This window comes from Salvia miltiorrhiza, chromosome 3 (assembly GCF_028751815.1).
Source record: "Salvia miltiorrhiza cultivar Shanhuang (shh) chromosome 3, IMPLAD_Smil_shh, whole genome shotgun sequence".
NCBI lineage: Eukaryota > Viridiplantae > Streptophyta > Magnoliopsida > Lamiales > Lamiaceae > Salvia > Salvia miltiorrhiza.
In genome coordinates this window covers 1,958,691-1,976,297 of record NC_080389.1, presented here as the reverse complement: position 1 = coordinate 1,976,297, position 17,607 = coordinate 1,958,691, and the positions used below count along the sequence as shown (strand labels likewise).

The 17,607-nt window shown below is 36.3% G+C and overlaps 1 protein-coding gene and 2 long non-coding RNA genes across 3 annotated transcripts in view; all 3 read right to left on the bottom strand.

Annotated features, from left to right (window-relative positions):
- LOC131016821 (putative late blight resistance protein homolog R1C-3) overlaps positions 1–17,607 on the bottom strand; it is a 629,159-nt gene that overhangs the window by 576,301 nt on the left and 35,251 nt on the right. The gene's annotated exons all lie outside the window — the stretch shown is intronic.
- LOC131017047 (uncharacterized) lies at positions 4,136–7,114 on the bottom strand. Its single transcript, XR_009099363.1, has 2 exons — positions 6,937–7,114; positions 4,136–4,412 (listed from the first exon to the last, which is right to left on the bottom strand). It is a non-coding gene; the product is annotated as an uncharacterized LOC131017047 (long non-coding RNA).
- Positions 13,423–16,872, bottom strand: LOC131017045 (uncharacterized). The gene is made up of 2 exons (XR_009099362.1): positions 16,695–16,872; positions 13,423–14,170 (listed from the first exon to the last, which is right to left on the bottom strand). It is a non-coding gene; the product is annotated as an uncharacterized LOC131017045 (long non-coding RNA).

The following is a 17,607-nucleotide window of genomic DNA, read 5'->3' as shown; positions in this document are numbered from 1 at the left end:
TGACCTCTGCAGAGATAAAGATATCCTGATATCTCTGCATTTAATGCGGCTGTACTTGTGCGTACGTGGCTTCCTCTGAACGTTGGAAGATCAGTCCTAGGAGGAATGTCAACTGATACTTGACTTTAGTATCAGTCCATTGCGCGCATTAAATAATCAGTCTTCAACTGATTCTTCAACTGATACTTCAGTTGGTATCTGCAGTCTTCAGTCTTCGACACCGCAACTAAACTAGAAACGAACTCTAACACTTGAGTTCAAAAACGATTCTAGTCTATTACATTTAAGTCCTATGAATTTTGGTATCATCAAAACAAGGGTTAGGATATTCCACAAGGTTCCCAACAACTTGGGCTCGTCAATGTATTATAGAGCGGATTTTAAAAGTGATGTGCAATAACATAATTCAATGAAACTTTGTGTATTTAGGGGCAATTAACCCTTAAAAGAATACCCACACTTACCATTTTACCCCTTTAAACACCACCCTTTAAAAAATTCGCGCATTTCACAACCCAGTGAAATTCACAACCAGAATTTATTTTGGTTGTGAATTTGAGTTTTAAAGTTTGAATTCACAACTAAAAACATTAGTTGTGAATTTACAACTAGAAATATTGTTAGTCGTGAATTCAAGTTTAAAACTTAAATTCACAACTAAAAATAGAGTTGGTTGTGAATTCGAGATTTAAAACTCGAATTCACAACTAACACTAGCAATTCAATCGTGAATTCATCAAACTGGTTGTGAAATCTAATTTTAAAACTCGAATTCAAAACTAAAACAACTAGTTGTGAATTCGAGCTGTAAAACTCGAATTCACAACCAACACTAATTATTCAGTTGTGAATTCATCGAGCTGGTGGCTTCTCATAGTCATGTTCGAATAGCATATTTTTATGTGTTGTTATGTTCGTGCAACATGCATTTTTGTGGGGGAGTTGTTTTATTTTGGGCGGTGTTCGAGAAAGCATGATGATTGGTGCACGTTTCCCTTGTGGTATAAGAAGCTTTCTTGGTTGAAGCCGAGTTTGTGTAGTGAAGGTTGGGTGCTTTGGTGTTTGTGGTTGGAACGTCTTCTGGACTTTTTCATTAGTGTTCGGGTGCGCTCGTCACTGGGGTCTAGGAGGTCGGGTTCCGTTGGTTGCTCCGCAGTTAAAAGAATTTTCATCTTTTCTTTTACCGGCGTGGAGGTTTTGGGTCGAATTTTGGTATTCTTTTTTACTTTTGTTACCGTGACGTTGGTCGGTGTTTGTGTTTCTTTTCCTGCTTTCTGTCTTTTTTGGGGGTGCCTGAGAGCCGGGGCTTCTTGGGGACGATGGTTAGGCCGGAGTTTTCGAAGTGGTCCTTTCCGCTCTCTCACCACTTTTCTTTTTTTTATTCTAGACGAGTACTCTTTTTCCTATCTCGAGTTTTTCAGATTGGGTGTTCTCGAGATAGGTTTTAATGAGGCTGGGCCCTTAGTCTGCGTTCCTATGCTTTCAAGGGTTTTTGGTTATTCTTTTTTCTTTTTTCTTTTTAATGGAGCCGTGTTTTAATAATATTGTAAGTAATTAATTATGACTTGGAGATAATTTTAGTTTATAAGTATATATGTATTTTCTTATTTTAATTTAATCTTTAAAAGATAATTTTTCATCTAGGTTTGTAATTCATACTCCCTCCGTCCCAATTAAGATGACACATATTCCTTTTTGGGCCGTCCCAACGAAGATGACACGTTTCTATATTTAGAAAAAAATAAGGGTTTTTAAACACTTAATTAGCACTATTAAGTATTCCCTTATACATTCTCTCTCCTACTTTATCACTTTATTACTTGCTCTCTCTTACTTCATCACCTTCTCTTTCCTACTTTATCATTTTTATACTTTAATACCTGTACACTTAAAACATTAATCTACAACTCCTTAATTCCGGTGCAGAAAAGAAACATGTCGTCTTACTTGAGACGAATGGAGAATAACTTTTAGTTATTATGAGTTACATTGTAACTCGAAAAGATAATTGTAGTTCTTTGTAACTTATAACTTGTAGTTCATTGTAACTCAAAAAGATAATTGTAGTTCATATAACTTATATTATAATATATGAGCATACATCCATAAGTTACATATTAATATGTCTAATATTTTTATTTATGGGTTACATAGTTATGCATTGTTTTTTTTAAATGCTACATAGTTATACATTTATGTACTTATGTAATTTCATACTCGTGTGTTCTTGTTTTAGGGATCATGTTTTTTTTAATAGATATGTATATGTATTAAAAAAAGTTTTACTATGTGAAATATTTATTCTGTCAACAAAAAATAGTTCATTTTTACTATTTTGGGACGCTAAAAAAAATTAACCCCTTTCTATTTTTGGACAATACCCTACAACTTATTATCCTCAATAAATCTCCTTTTTTTGAAAGTTTTATTTCAAATCCTCGGAGAGAAGTTTCTGCAGACATAAGGGCCAATTTTCATACCAGACAACCATTTCAACACTACTCTTAGCTAGACTAGTTAAAGCATGAGCTACACGATTTGCTTTTCTGTTCATATGAGGAATCAAAACCACATAAGATTTGTTCGTGGATTTGTTTTGTGAAAATGAACTTTTAAATGAAATGAATTGTAGTTTATAGATTGAAACTTGCAGATTGAATGAACTACAAAATAGTGTTCATTGAGCCCGATTTTGACCTCAAGCTCGAACAACAAGTTATATATTTTATTCGCGAGTTGAGCTTAAATTTAGTAACAATTCACAAAAAACCATCGATTCAAACACGAGCCGAGCTCGAGCTCGCTCTAATCGAATAATTATTGAACCGAATTCAAATCAAACTCGAACTTAATATTGATATAGCTCGATTTAAAGTTCGAATTTGAACTTCAACCGAGCTCGAGCCTAATAATAATTTCACGAGCTGAGCTTGGGCCTGAACATGAAGGTATTCTATCAACTCGATTCATACAACCCCTAATACTCATACAATGTGGGTATTCGTCTGTTACATACAATTATAGAATTATTTAGATAAAATATTAGTTATTTTCTGTATAAAATTTTGAGCTTGAGTGGTCCGATGATTTAGCTAAGAACTCGAAAATTAGGGTTTAGAGTTGAAAATTTGTAATCGAAAAAAATTATAACAAAAGTAACCCATAAGCAAATAAATCGACAATGCATGTTTACTTTGAAGGATTAGCTCTGATAGATAAAAATAGTAAGGCTAATTCCCTTGTTTACTTTAGTGCATGGATTGAAACTTTGGGATATCCAAGGCCCTTGATTATTTTTATCCTTTAGGTTAATTTTTCTTGATGCTTATCCCATTCAAAGGGTGTGATTGAAGAAATCCTACTCTTGAGGATAAAAATACTCAATCCTACATCTTATCCATCATGCAAAGTAGACACTTATTGATTATATCCATTTACGACAATATAAAAAGTACGCAAAGTTTATAAATAAAAACTTTGGATTTCAAGTGTATATAGTAGAGCTACGTTCTTGCATTTTTCAAATACTACGTAGGCAGCCACATGTATTGTGCCATAAGATAGCATAAAATGTCGCCTCAAAAAAGCGGTGGATAAGAAAAGCGGTGGATGAGAAAAGCGGTGGAGGCGGGCTATAAGTCGAGGGATTATGTTGTTGATCACAGCAACAATGATATATAATTTCCGTGCTATGAATAATATCGCCAATAGGCGATGGTCGGATGAAGTGGAGTTGGGTGACACCCACCCCACAACTAATACACTTTCTTGGTAGATGAGTTTTGCGGCTGGGGATCTTTCTCAAACACTTGGAGTGCTACATTTTTTCATTTATTTAAGGATATCATGTGGTATCTTTCTTGGTGTGTTTGCTAGGCACCTTTTGTTGCTTTTTTTTGATTGACGAGCTGTATTTTATCGAGGCTCAGACCTTTAGTCTGTTGTATGTTGTCTTGTGCTTGCAAGGGTTTTTGGTCACATTTTCTCTTTCTTTTTTATATAAAATCTCAATTTAATAATGTCACAGCCCGCCCTAACTAGGGATAGTTAGGCCGAGTGATCCACGACTAGGGATGGGGTTAAAGAAGAAGGGGAAGAAAAGGGGCGTCATTTATAGCCGTAAAACTTACTCATCTTAATAAAACTCGTCATTTTTATTCATTAATACTCAATTGAAAACAGTCTATGAAAGACTGCATAAAAGTTAATTAATATCATTAATCAAGTTATACATCATATGCAACCATTCTCTTAAGACTCAAAGTATGACATAACATACTATAACATCAACAACATCTTGCAGCGGAAAGTAGCTAGACATATGTATGAAGACATATTCTAGACAGGTTAACTATTTATTAACAACCCTGGAGACTCCGCTCATTGCAGCACCATCATCACATCAGCTCAACCTGCACATTTAGAAAACATATGCAGGGCTGAGTACAAAAGCACTCAGTGGGCACGTATGCCTAGGTATAAAAATACATGCTTCAAAACTGTAAATTGTCATGCCATCATAAACAGTACAGCAAGGGAGTTTTTCGCTAAAAAGGCCCAAGCTTACTAAGTTCATTTGTGATTCTTAAAGTTCGTCTGATCAGACTAAGTTCTTTTGTAATCTATCATATCTGAAACTGTGTGCCGGAGAGGTGGCCACCTCTCACGGTCACTTGACCGGCCAACCCGCTAGATGACTCACGGTCACTGGTGTACACTAGTCCTGGCAGGATAGCTATCAACTGCTCAGGACCCGAATTCGATTGCATCATTGGCAAAGCCAAAGCAGATAGATATCATACTAAAATTTAAACATTTTATGGCAAGACAACAGTTGTAATATTTTCCAGTTCAAAGATTTGTAACGAAATAACTTGTTCAAAGGTAGCATTAAACTCGTTTGATAGATATATAAAACTGAAATTAACAGTTAAATCATCTCATGCATTCATTCGTATAAGAGGCCTACGACACGCAGGGGATCTCTATATACGTATAGTAAAAGTAATGCCCACCTCGTTGTGTCTCTGTATCAATGAGTAACGTCACTCTCTCCCTCAAGTCGTTACTTCCCAAAAGGACCTTCATCGTTATGAAGAATTGGTGAGAAGTTATAAAAGAAACCTCGATTAATAATCTAATCTCTTTTATGAAACATTAGTATCTCTAATGTTCATCTCTCTTGATTGTTAATCAATATAACAATTATTATCTCTCGTCATTACTCATTAATTATAACATCCTTATGTTATAATTAGCAGCGCTTCAATTAAAAGAAATATTTAACACATCGAAAAGTCCACTTTCTTAGCAGATCTATTCGCTCTCATCTCGTCTAATTAACCGATTAGAAAGTTAAACTTTCCATTAGGCATGTATTTGAGTCACAGGTCAACAAGAATTGACTATGCTCAAATTCTAATTTCACTAAAAATTTCGACATGACCTATTCATATATAATGTCAGCCACGAGATTTCAACGCGTGAATCTCACTACGTGAACTCGTCTCTCGACTCAAAACTTAACATCTTGACATCTTTTCAACGCAAACCAAACAATTCAAAATCATCAAAACTCTTTATCAGTAAACTATCATTTATACTCGACACCAATTGTTCGAGTGTCAGATACCAACATTTATGTGCGTTAATCATAACTCTCATAACTCACACCATTTAGTCATATCGTATCATCCATCAAAACAAATATAATCAAGTTGTTTTCTAGAAAGTTTTGCTGTTTTTGTGTCATCTTTAAAAATTCATAACAACCAACTCAATCATCATAAACTCTCATACCAATTGATCTCAAAAACTCCATGAAGTGTAGTTCACTCTAAAAATGGTAGTTAACCAAAAAGGTTAAAGGTTTTTGGAGATATTGCTCTTTTAGTGCAGGCTGTCAAAGATTGACAGTTTCTGCCAATTTTGTTTAGGCCATTAGAAACCAAGGCAAACCTTAATAAAATTCCATCAAATTTAATCAGCCAAAACTAAAGGTATCCTTGAAGATTTGGTTAAAATTTCACAAGAGAAAACGTTCATATGATCTGCCAAATAAACAATGAAACTCATACACTTTTACTGTTGGAAAAATATGACAGCAGAACAGGGCATTTTTGAAATAATAAACTGCTCTGTTTCAGAGGTCATAAAAATTGAAATCTTATGTTTTTAGAAAAGTATTGAAGTCTAGTTTCGTTTAAAAAAAACGGTGATGCAAAATCCTTCATGGATTAATAGATATAAACGTTTTTGTGAAGTCTACCAACAGTTGACAGATTCTGTCAAGGATTTTTTCAAAATATCTTTAAAATACCAAACATCATCCAAAAGACATGAAATTTTGCAGCGACGAAATACACATATCATAGATAAACATACTAAAATTTCAGAGCCATCAAGCAATGAAAACTCATAGAAACATAAGCTTGAAACTGCTGTAAAATTTTGACAGAATTCCAGTTTTAATTTCGTTCAACAATTATCATCCATAAATTGTAAATCAATTAGCATGCTCATGTGACATCGTAGAACACATATACGCAATAATATTCATTATGCAACGTCTCAAACTTCACGAATTTAAATAATCATACTCCAAAAATTTATACAATTTTCGTGCTTGGAAAAATACGAATTTAATATATATCGATTCTAGCATACCCCTAAGCACAAATATCAAGTCAAAACGATCAAACAAAAATCGAAAGACAAGCTAATATGTGAAAAACGGGGCTGCCCTCATGGGTTTCATAGCTACGGTTCGTTCCGTTCTTACTCCCTTCATTAAACATGCTCAACATCTACCCAAGAACAACATACTAAAATTTCACGACGATCCGACGTCGTTCCAAAATAAAGTCGAGAATCGACGTTTTTCGACGTCGACGAAAATCGAAAAGAAAACCATCAAAACGTAGGTAGAGATCTTACCTACTTAGATACGTGATCGAAAAGATGATCGGCGCTCGTCTCGGTGCTCAAATCGGAGGTCAAAAGCTCCAACTCCTCAACAATGGTGTTATGCGTGAGTTTAGTGTGTGTTTTAGGTGTTGTGTGTGTGAGTTAAAAGTGTTTGGCTGAAACAAACGTGTAATATGTGTGAGTGAGTGAGTTTGGGCAGTTGGGGGGGTGGTTAGGGGTAGGGTAGGTTAGATATTTAGGATATTAACCCGTTAGTCGTTAAATATCTCGTTTCGTCTCGTCTCGTTTTAACGACTAACTACCCATACTCTTCGTTACTCGCCCTCTCAACTCCTACTCACTTTTATTACACTCGTAATTCTATATAAATATAGAAAATACAAGCTCGTTCTCGAAATTCTGATAAACGAGATTTACACGTTTATCGAGAAATCCCGATTTACTATTCACTCGTCGTCCAAAAATAAAAACTTTCATTATTGGACTCGTATCGAAAAACTAAGAATATTTCTCGACGACGTGCACGTAAGATTTTGAAAGTCGACAAAAAGACGAAATAGCCGTACTTTACTATTCATCGTCAAAAAGTCAAAAATTTCAAAAACGTCTTAACGGACTCAGATTTCACTTCCGAGTTCACCGTTCTCATTCAAATAGTTATCTAGAATTATTCAAATACTCAAACTCAAATACGGATATAAAATCCCACATCATCCTCACATCATCAAAAGAACATCTCAACATCTTTAAAATATAACAACAAAACTTCATATAACTCTTCATCTCTTTACAAAGTAAATCAAACAAGGGATCTAAACCCTAATTACTCAAACTTAAGCAATTAACACGTCATCAAAAGCCCGGGTGTTACATACCCTCCCCCTTAAAATAAATTTCGTCCCGAAATTTGTACCTCCTGTAAATGTTTCGGGTACTTCTCTCACATCTTATCCTCAAGCTCTCTTTCCACTTCTTTCTAACTATCATATCTCCATTGGACCTTATCCAATGCAATCGACTTATTACTCAATTGCCGAATTTTATGATCTAGCATCATCTGAGGTCTCTCTTCATAACTCAAGTCTGGTTCTAAGATCATTTCTTCTTAGTAAACCACATGGTTTGGGTCGAAAATATATATCCTCTCAATTGTGACACGTGAAACACGTTATGCACATTTCCAAAGCTAGGTGGCAAAGCCAACCTGTACGCTATTGGACCTATCTTTTGCAATATCTCGTAAGGACTTATAACTCTGGGTCTAAGCTGTCCTTTAACTCCAAATCTATTCATCCCCTTTTGAGGGTGAAACCTTCAAGAAAACTTTGTCTCCAATCTCGAAACTTTGTCTCACATCTTATAGGCAAACTCAATTAGTGGCAACACATTCTCCTGATGTACTCCTCTATCAAGGATAGTAGTTCTTATCATATCTTCTATCGTCTGCTATGCTAAAATTCATCCTTGTACCCAACTCTTTCTGTAACTCATCCAAAAACGTGATGTAAATTTTTTTTTTTTTATTGATCTCTTTCTGAGGTGATCTTACATCGGTACTCAAAGCAATCTTATAATCTCACGAACGTACAATTGTGCTAACTTATCTGGTCCATACGCGATTAGGATCGGTATGAAATGTGCAGATTTTGTTAGTCGATCTACAATCACCCAAATTGCTGTATTTTCTCTTTGACTTTTGGGTAAAGCTGTCACAAAATCCATCGTTATGTGATCCCATTTCTACTCGGGAATCTCCAACGGTTTTAACTTCCCATAGGGTCGTTGGTGTAATGCTTTCACTTGCTGACAAGCTAAGCATCGCTCTACAAACAAAGCTATGTCTCGTTTCATTCCGTCCCACAAAAATCTCTTTTTTTTTTCCACAACCTGATACATCTGTGTGCCTCCTGGGTGGGCGGTGTAAGGCGTGTCATGAGTCTCACTCATGATCGTATTCTTAAGTTCATCATCGCGGGGAATGCATCTTCTCCCCTCAAATAAGATAGCATTGTCTGATTTTTTTTTTTTTTTTTTTGTAGCTCTTGAGATCTCCTGCTCTTATCCTTTCTCGTAACTTGTTCATTGTCTCATCTTTCCTTGTGCTTCAATCACCATTTTCCTCAAACTAGGCATCGTCTCAACAATACTCGCTATCGTCCCTGGTGGTTTTATCATCTCTATCCTCATCTTGTCAAAGTCCTTTATAAGCTCATCCTCTCTCGTGAGAAGACATCCTAACTTTGACGAGACCTTTCGGCTCAATGCATCGGCTACTACATTGGCCTTGCCAGGGTGATAGTTAATGTCGCAGTTAACATCCTTTACTAATTCGAGCCATCTCATTTGCCTCATGTTAATATCCTTATGCTTGAAAAAGTATTTCAAAGTTTTGTGGTCCGTGAAAATCTCACATCTAACTCCGTAGAGATGATGTCTCCAAATTTTCAGGGCATGCACAACGGCTGCAAGCTCTAAATCATGCGTTGGATAATTTATCTCGTGGGGTCTAAGTTATCGTGATGCATAGACTATAACTCTTTCTTCTTGCATCAAAACACATCCTAGCCCACTCTTTAACGCATCTGCGTAGATGGTATACTCTTTATCCATTTCTAGGACTATCAGCACTGGTGCTGTAGTCAATTTCCTTTAAGCTCTTAAAAAAAAACTCTCTTTACACTCCTCTTTCCAATTGTACTTAACTTCTTTTCTCGGTCTTGCTATCATGGAAAATCCTTTAATAAACCTCTGATAGTATCCTGCTAAACCTAAAAAGTTGCGAATCTCGTTAGGCGTAGTTGGTGATCTTTACTCATGTACAACTTGTACCTTGACGGGGTCAACTTTAATTCCTTCGGATGATACAATATGTCCTAGAAAAGTTACTTCGTTCAACCAAAACTCGCACTTGGTGAATTTGGCAAAAAGCTTCTCAACTCTTAGCGTTTCCAACATCGTTCTCAAATGTTTTGGCGCTCCTTCTCATTCTTCGAATAGATGAGAATATCATCTATGAAAACTAGGATAAATTTATCCAGTTATTGATGGAACACTCGATTCATGTGATCCATGAAAACTACTGGTGCCTTCGTCAAACCGAATGGCATAACTATGAACTCATAGTGCTCATACCTCATTTTAAAAGTTGTCTTAGGTGTATCCTCCTGTCAAAGTTTCAACTGGTGGTAATCTGATCTCAAGTCAACTTTTAAGAAAAAGCTCGCTCCTCTTAATTGATCAAACAAGTCGTCTATCCTCGGTAAAGCATATTTGTTCTTGAGTGTCAATTTATTCAGTTCTCGATAATCTATGCACATTCTCAACGTGTCATCCTTCTTTTTGACAAAAAGGACTGGTGCTCCCCACGGGAAAGACACTAGGTCAAATAAAACCTAACTCGAGCAATTCTTGCAGCTGAATCTTCAGCTCTTGTAGCTCCTTAGGCGCCATTCTATAGGGTGCCTTCGACACTAGTGCTGATCCAGGTTCTAGGTCGATAGTGAACTCCAACTGTCTTGTTGGTGGCAATCCTGGTAAGACCTCGGGAAATACATCTCTATATTCCCTTACCACTACTACATCCTCAAAGTTTTTACTTGATTCTCCTTCATCATTCAAGTAAACTAGGTAAGCTTGTGCTCCTTTCTTCTTTACCAATTTCGATGCCTGAAGTGCCGAAATGATTGAAATTCTCTTCTTTCTATCAATGTCGTGAAAACATGTCTGTTCCTTCCCAGGTGGTTGGAAAGTTATCTGTCTCTTCTTACAATCAATCGGGGCAAAGTTCTCTTCTAACCAGTCCATCCTTAGAATAATGTCTACGTTCCACATAGGCATTAAGTGCAAGGTTCTTGTTTTCATCTTTAGTGATCATAACTCAAGCTCTAAGTTAGAAATCATGTGAGAAACTGTAGTAGCTCTTCCTACAGGAGTGATTACTCTCAACTCGGGACTAGCTTGTTTTTGGTTCGAGTTTGAAGGTAACATGCTTCAACCAATTAAAGAATGCGAGGCTCCTGTATTAAACAGGATTCTAACTGGTGCATCCAATAACTTGCCCATACTACCTTAAAGTCCTGCCTTAAACCGGCACTTAAAACTCAGACATCTCTTCATCAGTATCCATCTTCTGATGAGCAAATCGTGATAGCTCACAGAATTCTCGGTTATACTCTACAACCGATTTCTTTCCTTGCATCAAACTTCGATAGTCAGCCTCTTGCTGCTTACTGTACTCCTTGGTACATATTTCTCAAGAGTAGCCTTGAATTGTTCTCAGGTGTAGTTTACCAGTTGCTCGGGTGTTAAAGTCTTCTGACGTGCCTCTCACTAGTCTTATACATCAAAAGAATCTACTAGGATAACTCAAAAGTTGTAAGGGTTCAACCCTAGAATGACATCAAAACAAATTGTTCAAGAGACTCAAATGGATGACCAGAGGGTAGAATGAAGTAACTACCAGGTCGAACAAAAATGACCTAGAGTAAGAACCCATCTGGCTTTTCAACCGAAAGTTGAAACACATGGGTTTATAAACCCAAAACACGTCTACTGAGATTTGGATCATGCGGACTGGCCAGGTCCAACATAATCACTCCCCAGTCACATGGGATATACTATCCCGAACTTGGAAATTCTGTGTCTTCTAAACCCTCAACATACTATACATAACAAAACTTAAGTTCACACCAGCAAGCTAAAAGCTTAAACTCAGGGTCCTATGTTCTAGACTCTTGTTTCGAAAGTTCAATATTTTTCGACTCTCCTCTCATGTTGCGGTGGTGGTGGCGGAGTATTATCCCGCCTATCCTTCACATCACACTCTTGATGACATCTTTGAGGCATTTTTGAAATCACAAAAGGAAAACTCAACTCAACCAACGCTCTAAGCATCCTCAAAACTCAAGTTCAATTTACTAACTCAACTTTAAGGAAACCCTCACGGTCACCTTAACATTCATCTGTAAGGCAATAAGCACTCACGAAATGCTAACAAAAAGACCACTCTGGTCAACCTAATATATCCATCAGTAGAATGCCTCTTTTTAGAGGGCTTACATAAAGGGGTTATTTAAACCCTACAAAAACCATAGTATCTATCGTAATGTCCCTTCTAAATCGACACCATTAATAGTACTATGTCTCGGTCTGGACCTCCTACGGTAATTGCTACCAGTTAACTCATCTAGTTGCTACTTTAGCACACTAGGAACATCCATCTATTTAACATCAGTAGGGTACTAAATTCGCATGCTTATCTATCATCATGTCAAAATCTCAAGTACCAGTATCTCCTAAGTAAGTTATATACATCGCAATGTAATTGCAACTAATCAAAAACGAGGGTGTACCGCGCATACTCTCAAGATCATCCTTAGCTCTAGCCTACATCGACTTCTCTTCTCATCCTCATCAACTCTAGCCCTCCTCGGCTACTTCTCATCCTCATTATCGTTTATCATTTTATCATCTTTGGTAACTGATACTCAAGGATCGACTCGATATCTACTACACTCTTCTAGAGTCCCTGGTAGAAAACAAGCATCTGGTCAGTAGATCCGCATAGAAAATCTGGGTATCTGTAACAAATCCCATCTCATGTGGGTCCAATGCTCAAGACGACATGTCCCATCATATTGAGTGGCTTTCTTCCTTGCTCAATCCTACCACTCGATTGGTAGCACGGGGACTAGGTGCACGATGCCATCCAGTCTAGTAACAACCATAAGGCTTTCATCCTTTCATAGTCTATGAACATGTGTTTGAAAATCTGCTAGGGTATCTCTGTACCACATACTGTACGCCTCGTCCTCGTATCCGATCTTTCCTGAGTTCGATCTCACAACAGTCCACTTTTGTGCAGTGCCAACAGTCCTGGCCAACCTATAAGGAGAACTTAAAGGTGACTCTAGGAACTAACTCTACTTGGCTCCAGCAACAGAAATAAACAAAACATAACTTAGCAAAACTCCTATTAAGTAGTACTGTTATCTTAAAACTCAAGCTCAAAACATCTAAATTCTCATCTCGTCCCGTCTTTACTTAGTAGGGAATCTCTCTAAACAATGATATTAGATCCCTTAATCTAAATCATATCAGTAAGACAACTCAACAATTCTCTCTCAAAGCCATCTCCAAAGACTATGGCTCATGATACCTCCTCAAGTACCATTAAGGTTGCGTGAGCAAAACTCGCGTCATAAAATAACTCAACATATCGTACAATATCTCATTGCAGCATGCTAATAACTCATCATTAATCATGTTATTATACTCAAGCTCATAACTCAAACTCATAACTCAAACCAACAAGTACTTAAAGCAATTGCTAATTCTCTCAAGCTTTTAGCTCTAAGTTCTCATTTCATCCTTCTACTTAGTAAAAAAAATCTCTCTTAACAATGACATTAGATTCCTTCATCTAAATCATCGTGACTTATCACAACTGCTCAAACAATTCTCATCACAAAACATCTCAAATACATCACATCATAACTCATAATTATGCATCCTCAATCATATAACATCATATGATATAAACGCTCTCATGATTCATCATGTAACATCAACATATGCTCTTACAACATAATAACTCATTATTAATCATGTTGTCATCCTAAAACTCAAACTATGCACCTTCAAAGTGTAACATCATAACTCATCATATAACCTCAACATCATGCTCTTCAAAATTTAACGTCAAATAAACTTTGAAATTTTACATACCTCGTTGAGCCTGGTGTGATGGTGCGCTGAGCTCACGGTTGTTAATAACTATTAGTCTAGTGACTCATTCTAGACTAAACTCAAGACTTCTAATTCAGAGCTTTCCTTCGCTCTGATACCACTCTGTCACAGCCCGCCCTAACTAGGGATAGTTAGGCCGAGTGATCCACGACTAGGGATGGGGTTAAAGAAGAAGGGGAAGAAAAGGGGCGTCATTTATAGCCGTAAAACTTACTCATCTTAATAAAACTCGTCATTTTTATTCATTAATACTCAATTGAAAACAGTCTATGAAAGACTGCATAAAAGTTAATTAATATCATTAATCAAGTTATACATCATATGCAACCATTCTCTTAAGACTCAAAGTATGACATAACATACTATAACATCAACAACATCTTGCAGCGGAAAGTAGCTAGACATATGTATGAAGACATATTCTAGACAGGTTAACTATTTATTAACAACCCTGGAGACTCCGCTCATTGCAGCACCATCATCACATCAGCTCAACCTGCACATTTAGAAAACATATGCAGGGCTGAGTACAAAAGCACTCAGTGGGCACGTATGCCTAGGTATAAAAATACATGCTTCAAAACTGTAAATTGTCATGCCATCATAAACAGTACAGCAAGGGAGTTTTTCGCTAAAAAGGCCCAAGCTTACTAAGTTCATTTGTGATTCTTAAAGTTCGTCTGATCAGACTAAGTTCTTTTGTAATCTATCATATCTGAAACTGTGTGCCGGAGAGGTGGCCACCTCTCACGGTCACTTGACCGGCCAACCCGCTAGATGACTCACGGTCACTGGTGTACACTAGTCCTGGCAGGATAGCTATCAACTGCTCAGGACCCGAATTCGATTGCATCATTGGCAAAGCCAAAGCAGATAGATATCATACTAAAATTTAAACATTTTATGGCAAGACAACAGTTGTAATATTTTCCAGTTCAAAGATTTGTAACGAAATAACTTGTTCAAAGGTAGCATTAAACTCGTTTGATAGATATATAAAACTGAAATTAACAGTTAAATCATCTCATGCATTCATTCGTATAAGAGGCCTACGACACGCAGGGGATCTCTATATACGTATAGTAAAAGTAATGCCCACCTCGTTGTGTCTCTGTATCAATGAGTAACGTCACTCTCTCCCTCAAGTCGTTACTTCCCAAAAGGACCTTCATCGTTATGAAGAATTGGTGAGAAGTTATAAAAGAAACCTCGATTAATAATCTAATCTCTTTTATGAAACATTAGTATCTCTAATGTTCATCTCTCTTGATTGTTAATCAATATAACAATTATTATCTCTCGTCATTACTCATTAATTATAACATCCTTATGTTATAATTAGCAGCGCTTCAATTAAAAGAAATATTTAACACATCGAAAAGTCCACTTTCTTAGCAGATCTATTCGCTCTCATCTCGTCTAATTAACCGATTAGAAAGTTAAACTTTCCATTAGGCATGTATTTGAGTCACAGGTCAACAAGAATTGACTATGCTCAAATTCTAATTTCACTAAAAATTTCGACATGACCTATTCATATATAATGTCAGCCACGAGATTTCAACGCGTGAATCTCACTACGTGAACTCGTCTCTCGACTCAAAACTTAACATCTTGACATCTTTTCAACGCAAACCAAACAATTCAAAATCATCAAAACTCTTTATCAGTAAACTATCATTTATACTCGACACCAATTGTTCGAGTGTCAGATACCAACATTTATGTGCGTTAATCATAACTCTCATAACTCACACCATTTAGTCATATCGTATCATCCATCAAAACAAATATAATCAAGTTGTTTTCTAGAAAGTTTTGCTGTTTTTGTGTCATCTTTAAAAATTCATAACAACCAACTCAATCATCATAAACTCTCATACCAATTGATCTCAAAAACTCCATGAAGTGTAGTTCACTCTAAAAATGGTAGTTAACCAAAAAGGTTAAAGGTTTTTGGAGATATTGCTCTTTTAGTGCAGGCTGTCAAAGATTGACAGTTTCTGCCAATTTTGTTTAGGCCATTAGAAACCAAGGCAAACCTTAATAAAATTCCATCAAATTTAATCAGCCAAAACTAAAGGTATCCTTGAAGATTTGGTTAAAATTTCACAAGAGAAAACGTTCATATGATCTGCCAAATAAACAATGAAACTCATACACTTTTACTATTGGAAAAATATGACAGCAGAACAGGGCATTTTTGAAATAATAAACTGCTCTGTTTCAGAGGTCATAAAAATCGAAATCTTATGTTTTTAGAAAAGTATTGAAGTCTAGTTTCGTTTAAAAAAAACGGTGATGCAAAATCCTTCATGGATTAATAGATATAAACGTTTTTGTGAAGTCTACCAACAGTTGACAGATTCTGTCAAGGATTTTTTCAAAATATCTTTAAAATACCAAACATCATCCAAAAGACATGAAATTTTGCAGCGACGAAATACACATATCATAGATAAACATACTAAAATTTCAGAGCCATCAAGCAATGAAAACTCATAGAAACATAAGCTTGAAACTGCTGTAAAATTTTGACAGAATTCCAGTTTTAATTTCGTTCAACAATTATCATCCATAAATTGTAAATCAATTAGCATGCTCATGTGACATCGTAGAACACATATACGCAATAATATTCATTATGCAACGTCTCAAACTTCACGAATTTAAATAATCATACTCCAAAAATTTATACAATTTTCGTGCTTGGAAAAATACGAATTTAATATATATCGATTCTAGCATACCCCTAAGCACAAATATCAAGTCAAAACGATCAAACAAAAATCGAAAGACAAGCTAATATGTGAAAAACGGGGCTGCCCTCATGGGTTTCATAGCTACGGTTCGTTCCGTTCTTACTCCCTTCATTAAACATGCTCAACATCTACCCAAGAACAACATACTAAAATTTCACGACGATCCGACGTCGTTCCAAAATAAAGTCGAGAATCGACGTTTTTCGACGTCGACGAAAATCGAAAAGAAAACCATCAAAACGTAGGTAGAGATCTTACCTACTTAGATACGTGATCGAAAAGATGATCGGCGCTCGTCTCGGTGCTCAAATCGGAGGTCAAAAGCTCCAACTCCTCAACAATGGTGTTATGCGTGAGTTTAGTGTGTGTTTTAGGTGTTGTGTGTGTGAGTTAAAAGTGTTTGGCTGAAACAAACGTGTAATATGTGTGAGTGAGTGAGTTTGGGCAGTTGGGGGGGTGGTTAGGGGTAGGGTAGGTTAGATATTTAGGATATTAACCCGTTAGTCGTTAAATATCTCGTTTCGTCTCGTCTCGTTTTAACGACTAACTACCCATACTCTTCGTTACTCGCCCTCTCAACTCCTACTCACTTTTATTACACTCGTAATTCTATATAAATATAGAAAATACAAGCTCGTTCTCGAAATTCTGATAAACGAGATTTACACGTTTATCGAGAAATCCCGATTTACTATTCACTCGTCGTCCAAAAATAAAAACTTTCATTATTGGACTCGTATCGAAAAACTAAGAATATTTCTCGACGACGTGCACGTAAGATTTTGAAAGTCGACAAAAAGACGAAATAGCCGTACTTTACTATTCATCGTCAAAAAGTCAAAAATTTCAAAAACGTCTTAACGGACTCAGATTTCACTTCCGAGTTCACCGTTCTCATTCAAATAGTTATCTAGAATTATTCAAATACTCAAACTCAAATACGGATATAAAATCCCACATCATCCTCACATCATCAAAAGAACATCTCAACATCTTTAAAATATAACAACAAAACTTCATATAACTCTTCATCTCTTTACAAAGTAAATCAAACAAGGGATCTAAACCCTAATTACTCAAACTTAAGCAATTAACACGTCATCAAAAGCCCGGGTGTTACAAATAATAATCAAATACTACGCAGGCAAACATTCAAAAAATATTTTTATTG